This window comes from Mytilus californianus, unplaced genomic scaffold (assembly GCF_021869535.1).
Source record: "Mytilus californianus isolate M0D057914Y unplaced genomic scaffold, xbMytCali1.0.p SCAF_3, whole genome shotgun sequence".
Lineage (NCBI taxonomy): Eukaryota > Metazoa > Mollusca > Bivalvia > Mytilida > Mytilidae > Mytilus > Mytilus californianus.
Window position 1 is genome coordinate 11,216,425 of NW_026262679.1, and position 8,917 is coordinate 11,225,341.

An 8,917-nucleotide genomic window follows, 5' to 3' on the forward strand; every position below is an offset into this window, starting at 1 on the left:
TGTAGATTTTGGCTTATATCTCTGAAACCAAAGCATTTAGAGTAAATCTGACAAAGGGTAAAACTGATTATCAGGTCAAGATCTATCTGCCCTGAAATTTTCAGACAAATCTGACAACCTGTTGTTGGGTTGCTGCCCCTGAATTGGTAATTTTAAGGAAATTTTGCAGTTTTTGGTTATTATCTTGAATATTATTATAGATAGAGATAAACTGTAAACAGCAATAATGTTCAGCAAAGTAAGATCTACAAATAAGTTGTCATGACCAAAATTGTCAGTCTACCCCTTTAGGAGTTATTGCCCTTAATAGTCAATTTTTAACAATTTTTCATAAATTTTTGTAATCTTTTACAAAAATCTTCTTCTCTGAAACTACTGATACAAATTTAACCATACTTGGCCATAATCATTATTAGGGTATCTTGTTTAAATAATTTGTCCGATGACCCCGCCTTCCAACCATCATGGCCAACTTAGTTAAAAATAGAACATAGGGGTAAAATGCAATTTTTATACGACCGCAAAAATTGAAAATTTTTTGGTCGTATATTGGTATGACGTTGGCGTCGTCGTCGTCGTCGTCGTCGTCGTCCGGCGTCGTCCGAAGACACATTGGTTTTCGCACTCTAACTTTAGTTTAAGTGAATGGATCTCCATGAAATTTTACCATAAGGTTCAATACCACGAAAGGAAGGTGGGGATTGTTTTTGGGGGTTATGGTACCAACAGTAAAGGAATTAGGGGCCAAAAAGGGGCCAAAAATAAGCATTTTTGTAACTTCCAGACAATAACTTGTGTGTAAGTGTATGGATCTCTCTGACATTGTACCACAAGGTTCCATATCACAAAGGGAAGGCTGTAATTGATTTTGGGGGTAATTGCCTCAAAATTTTAGGAATTAGGGGCCAAAAAAGGGGCAAAAAACAAGCATTTTTCTAGTTTCATGACAATAACTTGTGTGTAAGTGTTTGGATATTTCTGAAATTGTACTACAAGGTTCCATATCACAAAGGGAAAGCTGGAATTGAGTTTGGGGGTAATTGCCCGAAACGTTTAGGAATTGGGGGCCAAAAAGGGGCCAAAAATAAGCATTTTTCTAGTTTCCAGACAATAACTTGTGTTCAAGTGTATGGATCTCTCTGAAATTGTACTGCAAGGTACCATACCACAAAGGGAAGGCTGGGATTGAGTTTGGGGGTGATGAATCATAAGGGGGTTCAAAAAATTTGGGGGGGGGGGAATTTTTTTTTTTCTTTTTTTTTCTTTTTTTCCTTTTTTTTTTCTTTTAAAATTTTCCATTTAAAGTTGGTTATTTCTGATTAATATTTAAAAGCAAATAATAATGATATGGTAGGAGATACACACCAAACAGGATGTGTAAATTATTATATAATAAGTATTGTGCAATAGCAAGAAATTTTCAATTGCACAGTATTGCACAATTGCAAGAAATCTTCAATTGCACAGTATTGCGCAATAGCAAGAAATCTTCAATTGCACAGTATTGCGCAATAGCAAGAAATATCCAATAGCACAATATTGCGCAATAGCAAGAAATTGTCAATTGTACAGTATTGCACAATAGCAAGAAATATTCAATTGCACAGTATTGTGCAAAAGAAGATACTTCGTATAAATTGCTTATTTCTTGATCAATTTCAATGGGGTTTTATTCTTGAATTCTTGGGGTTCTTTAATATGCTGAATCTAACCGTGTATTAAGTTTTTGGATTTTGGGCCCCGTTTTTAAATTGGTCCACATTGAGGTCCAAAGGGTCCAAAATTTAACTTTGTTTGATTTCATCAAAAATTGAATTATTGGGGTTCTTTGATATGCCGAATCTAACCGTGTATTTAGATTCTTAATTTTTGGTTCCGTTTTCAAATTGGTCTACATTAAGGTCAAAAGGGTCCAAAATTAAACTTAGTTTGATTTTAACAAAAATTGAAATTTTAGGGTACTTTGATATGCTGAATCTAAACATGTATTTAGATTTTTGATTATGGGCCCAGTTTTCAAGTTGGTCCAAATCGGGGTCCAAAATTAAACTTTGTTTGATTTCAACAAAAATTGAATATATGGGGTTCTTTGATATGCTGAATCTAACCATGTATTTAGATTTTTGATTTTTGGGCCCCGTTATCAACTTTGTCCTTATTGAGGTCAAAAGGGTCCAAAATTAAACTTTGTTTGATTTTATCAAAAATTGAATTCTTGGGGTTCTTTGATATGCTGAATCTAACCATGTATTTAGATTTTTTATTTGTGGACCCGCTATCAAATTGGTTCATATTGAGGTCAAAAGGGTCCAAAATTAAACTTTGTTTGATTTCATCAAAAATTGAATTATTGGGGTTCTTTGATATGCCAAATCTAACCGTGTATTTAGATTTTTAATTTTGGGTCCCGTTTTTAAATTGGTCTACATTAAGGTCCAAAGGGTCCAAAATTAAACTTAGTTTGATTTTAACAAAAATTGAATTCTTGGGGTTCTTTGATATGCTGAATCTAAACATGTGTTTAGATTTTTGATTATGGGCCCAGTTTTCAAGTTGGTCCAAGTTGGGGTCCAAAATTAAACTTTGTTTGATTTCAACAAAAATTGAATATATGGGGTTCTTTGATATGCTGAATCTTACCATGTATTTAGATTTTTTATTTTGTGGGCCCGCTATCAAATTGGTTCATATTGAGGTCAAAAGGGTCCAAAATTAAACTTTGTTTGATTTCATCAAAAATTGAATTATTGGGGTTCTTTGATATGCCAAATCTAACCGTGTTTTTAGATTTTTAATTTTGGGTCCCGTTTTTTAAATTGGTTTACATTAAGGTCCAAAGGGTCCAAAATTAAACTTAGTTTGATTTTAACAAAAATTGAATTCTTGGGGTACTTTGATATGCTGAATCTAAACATGTGTTTAGATTTTTGATTATGGGACCAGTTTTCAAGTTTGTTCAAGTTGGGGTCCAAAATTAAACTTTGTTTGATTTCAACAAAAATTGAATATATGGGGTTCTTTGATATGCTGAATCTAACCATGTATTTTGATTTTTTGACATTGGACCATAATAGGTAAATTAAAAAAATTGAAGTTCTTAGACCACATTCTTTCTGTGTCAGAACCTATGCTGTGTCAAATATTTAATCACAATCCAAATTCAGAGCTGTATCAAGCTTGAATGTTGTGTCCATACTTGCCCCAACTGTTCAGGGTTCGACCTCTGCGGTCGTATCAAGCTGCGCCCAGCGAAGCATTTTATTGGTTTATATCTCTGAAACTAAAGCATTTAGAGCAAATCTGACAGGTGGCAAAAATGTTCATCAGATTTAGATTTATCTGCCCTGAAATTTTCAGACAAATCCCACAACCCGTTGTTGGGTTGCTGCCCCTGAGTTAGTAATTTTACAAAAATTTTGCAGTTTTTATACGACCGCAAAAAAATGTTTGTGGTCGTATATTGGTATGACGTTGGCGGCGTCGTCGTCTGGCGTCGTCCGAAGACACATTGGTTTTCACACTCTAACTTTAGTTTAAGTGAATGGATCTCTATGAAATTTTACCACAAGGTTCAATACCACAAAAGGAAGGTTGGGATTGATTTTGGGGGTTATAGTAAAGGAATTAGGGGCCAATAAGGGGCCAAAAATAAGCATTTTTGTAATTTCCAGACATATCTTATGTGTTAGTGTATGGATCTCTCTGACATTGTACCACAAGGTTCCATATCACAAAAGGAATGCTGGGATTGATTTTAGGGGTAATTGCCTCAAAATTTTAGGAATTAGGGGCCAAAAAAGGGGCAAAAAACAAGCATTTTTCTAGTTTCAGGACAATAACTTGTGTGTAAGTGTATGGATCTTTCTGAAATTGTACTACAAGGTTCCATATCACAAAGGGAAAGCTGGAATTGAGTTTGGGGGTAATTGCCGAAACGTTTAGGAATTGGGGGCCAAAAATAAGCATTTTTCTAGTTTCCAGACAATAACTTGTGTTCAAGTGTATGGATCTCTCTGAAATTGTACTGCAAGGTACCATACCACAAAGGGAAGGCTGGGATTGATGATGGGGGTAATTGCCTCAATATTTTAGGAATTAGGGGCCAAAAAGGGGCAAAAAACAAGCATTTTTCTAGTTTCAGGACAATAACTTGTGTGTAAGTGTATGGATCTTTATGAAATTGTACTACAAGGTTCCATATCACAAAGGGAAAGCTGGGTTTGAGTTTGGGGGTAATTGCCCTAAACGTTTAGGAATTTGGGGCCAAAAAGGGCCCAAAAAACACATTTTCTAGTTTCCAGACAATAACTTGTGTTCAAGTGTATGGATCCCTCTGAAATTGTACTGCAAGGTACCATACCACAAAGGGAAGGCTGGGATTGAGTTTGGGGTTGATGAATCATAAGGGGGTTCAAAAAATTTTGGGGGGGGGGGATTTTTTTTTTTTCATTTTTTTTTTTTTTTCCTTTTTTTTTTCTTTTAAAATTTTCCTTTTAAGTTGGTTATTTCTGATTTATATTTAAAAGCAAATAATAATGATATGGTAGGAGATACACACCAAACAGGATGTGTTAATTATAATATAGTAAGTATTGTGCAATAGCAAGAAATTTTCAATTGCACAGTATTGCACAATAGCAAGAAATCTTCAATTGCACAGTATTGCGCAATAGCAAGAAATCTTCAATTGCACAGTATTGCGCAATAGCAAGAAATTGTCAATTGTACAGTATTGCGCAATAGCAAGAAATATTTAAATAACTTTGTTTGATTTCATCAAAAATTGAATTATTGGGGTTCTTTGATATGCCGAATCTAACCGTGTATTTAGATTCTGAATTTTTGGTTTCGTTTTCAAATTGGTCTACATTAAGGTCCAAAGGGTCCAAAATTAAACTTAGTTTGATTTTAACAAAAGTTGAATTCTTAGGGTTCTTTGATATGCTGAATCTAAACATGTATTTAGATTTTTGATTATGGGCCCAGTTTTCAAGTTGGTCCAAATCGGGGTCCAAAATTAAACTTTGTTTGATTTCAACAAAAATTGAATATATGGGGTTGTTTGATATGCTGAATCTAACCATGTATTTAGATTTTTGATTTTTGGGCCCCGTTATCAACTTTGTCCACATTGAGATCAAAAGGGTCCAAAATTAAACTTTGTTTGATTTCATCAAAAATTGAATTCTTGGGGTTCTTTGATATGCTGAATCTAACCATGTATTTAGATTTTGGATATTGGACCATAATAGGTGAATGTCCAATTTAGTTCTTAGACCACATTCATTCTGTGTCAGAAACCTATGCTGTGTCAATTATTTAATCACAATCCAAATGCAAAGCTGTATCAAGCTTGAATGTTGTGTCCATACTTGCCCCAACTGTTCAGGGTTCAACCTCTGCGGTCGTATCAAGCTGCGCCCTGCGGAGCATTTTATTTGTTATTATCTTAGATATCATTATAATATCTAATATCTAATACTATTAATTATGATTTTAACCTTATTTTACATGATTTCCAAAGCATCAGTAAATACAGGTGAGCGACACAGGCTCTTGAGAGCCTCTAGTTATGTATTGTGGTTGCTGTCTCAATGAAGGAAAAAGGTATACCCAACTCCTTATATTTATATTTAACGGGCCTGTGAAAAAGGTAAGCTTTGAAATTATTAAAAACCAACAACATGTAAACACCAAATTCCAAACATAGACATACAAAAAAAGGCACTGTTAACCGTTTATCTTGGCTTATATATAAATATTGGTCATATGATCAAGCATTGTGTCATAGTTATATAATTGTGTTGTAATTCAGAAGTTGATCTAGATAATATTAAAACTAAGCCATTTTAGAAAGATCCATCACTAGAATGCACCCTGTAATCAATGTTACAAATCTATGTGACTGCCTCGGTGGTCTTGTGGTAATGTGTTTGCCTCAAGTTGGAGAGGTTATGGGTTCGAACCCTGGCCGGGTCAAACCTATTGCTAAAAAATTGGTATTTGCTACTTCTCTGCAAAGCAAGTGGCATTCAGGAGTAAAAGCAAAGACTGGTTGGCTCAGAGTCAGAATAATGTGTCTGGGTAGGGTGACATGTCTTCCTGCAGACTGCTTGTTACCTTGTGAACTAGCACATCAAAAATCTGTCTCAGCACGTTGGTCTAGTACAAAGTAGGGTTTATACTTATATCACATTTTCATGTTGTCGTCATGAATATGCATTTTATTTGCCATTGGCTGTCAAACAGCCATCCATCCATCCATCCATCCATACAAATCTATGTACATTACCACACTATGTATGGATGGATGCTATAAAAATGCCTTCACTTTCTTGATGTACTGTGACTTCCATTTTAGAACACCACATGATAATAAATAGTATTTTTATTTTGTTTTCCAAATTAATTGTTCGCTTTTTTGTCGAGCCTGCGACTTTTGTCGCAGAAAGCTCGACATAGGGATAGTGACCTGGCGGCGGCGGCGTTAGCTAACTTCTTAAAAGCTTTTATATTTTAGAAGCTTGAAGACCTGGATGCTTCATACTTTGTATATAGATGCCTTATGTTACGAAGTTTCCGTCTGTCATATGTCCATTGTCCTTGACCTCATTTTCATGGTTCAGTGACTACTTGAAAAAAAAGTCAACATTTTTTGTAATGTTAATTTCTTTATTATTATGAGTAATAGGATAACTATATTTAGTATGTGCGTACCTTGCAAGGTCCTCATGCCCGTCAGACAATTTTCATTTGACCTCGACCTCATTTCATGGATCAGTGAACAAGGTTAAGTTTTCGTGGTCAAGTCCATATATCAGATACTATAAGCAGTAGGTCTACTATATTTGGTATATGGAATAATTGTAAGGTGTACATGTCCAACTGGTAGGTGTCATCTGACCTTGACCTCATTTTCATGGTTCAGTGGTCAAAGTTAAGTTTTTGAGTTTTGGTCTTTTTTTTCTAATACTATATGCAATAGGTCAACTATATTTGGTGTATGGAAATATTTCATGATGTACATGTCAGTCTCGCAGGTTTTATTTGACCTTGACCTCATTTTCATGGTTCATTTCTCAGTGTTAAGTTTTTGTGTTTTGGTCTGTTTTTCTTAACTATAAGCAATACCGGGTAGATCAACTATATTTGTTGTATGGAAGGATTGTAAGGTGTATATTTCTGTCTGGCAGGTATCATCTGACCTTGACCTCATTTTCATGGTTCATTGGTCAATGTTAAGTTTTCATGGTTAAGTTTGTTTCTTAGATACTATAAGTAATAGGTCAACTATATTTAATGCATAAATTGATTGTAAGGTGTACATGTCTGCCTGGCATGGTTCATCTGACCTTGACCTCATTTTCATGGTTCATTGGTCAATGTTAAGTTTTCTTGGTTAAGACTGTTTCTTAGAAACTATAAGCAATAGGTCAACTATGTTTGGTTTATTGAATGATTGTAAGGTGTACATGTATTTCTCGTTTGGTTTATCTGACCTTGACCTCATTTTCTTGGATCATGTTAAGTTTATGTGTTACTTGTAGTAAAGCTTTATATTTAGGACTATCAACATAAAATCAATGGTTAGTAAAGAAGGCGAGACATTTCAGTGTGTGCACTCTTGTTAATGACATGATCTATTACATTACAATTTTTTCATACATCAATTTCATTTTTGCATAAAATATTAATGAATCTTATAGTAGCTTGGTGTATTGTCTGAACATCAGATTGTATTTCAAGATTTTTTACAATTTAAAGAGGAAAATGTTGTTATAGATACCAAAGTGTTAATGAAACCCCTCTTCAAAATTATTTATCTTTCTCATCGAACAAGCATGATCCATTATATAGTTGTATACAATAACATGAAATTAAAATACATAGTCAATTTAGTCAGCAAGAGTGTGTTCATTTCAATTCTGTGTAAAATGCAATTATGAATGTATGTTAACCAGGCATGGGGCAAATTACATTGCAATGTAATGCATTATATGACAATTACTTTGACAAAACCATGCATTAAATTACAATTACAATTACATGCTTTTATCAAAGTAATGCATTAAATTACAATTATATGCTTTTATCAAAGTAATGCATTAAATTACAATTACTTTTGCAAAGTAATGCATTGAATTACACATTACATTTTGTAAATTTGTTTATTAAGTGAAAAGAAAAATTAAACATTTTGAAAAACAACATGAAGTCACAAAAGATTCTAGCATATTCATCAACTGTATTGAATTTAGTCAGACGTGTAAGAAGTCTATTCAATACGACTATTACATTTTAACATCACAATGGTTTTGAAAGATTTCATGATCCTTCATGCACATTAAGGGTTTCGAAAGGGATCCTCCTTCATGCACATTCTACATGTTCTATCAGGCCTGAACTTTCAAATGATATTTCTGACTATCCAACTGTTTCACAAAACCTATCAAAGTCGATAGCTCTTCAATCTTTGGTTTTATTGTTTCAAAATTTTCACTAAAACGAAATTACAGAGATGAAGTTTGTTACTTATTTTAACTTAATGTAAACTTTACTTTTAAGCTCACCTGGTCCAAAGGGCCAAGTGAGCTTTTCTCATCACTTGGCGTCCGTCGTCCATCGTCGTCGTCGTTGTTAACTTTTTACATTTTGACCTTCTTCTAGAGAACCACTGAATGGAATAAAACCAAACATGGCATGAATGTTCCTTATGAGGTGCTGACCAAGTGTTGTTACTTTGTAGCCGATCTATCATCCAAGATGGCCGCCAACGGGGGACTTAGTTTAACATAGGACCCTATGGGAAATTCATACAAATGTCTTCTTTTAGAGAACCAGTGAATGGAATGAAACCAAACATGACATGAATGTTTTTTATGAGGTTCTGACCAAGTGTTGTTACTTAGTAGCCGAT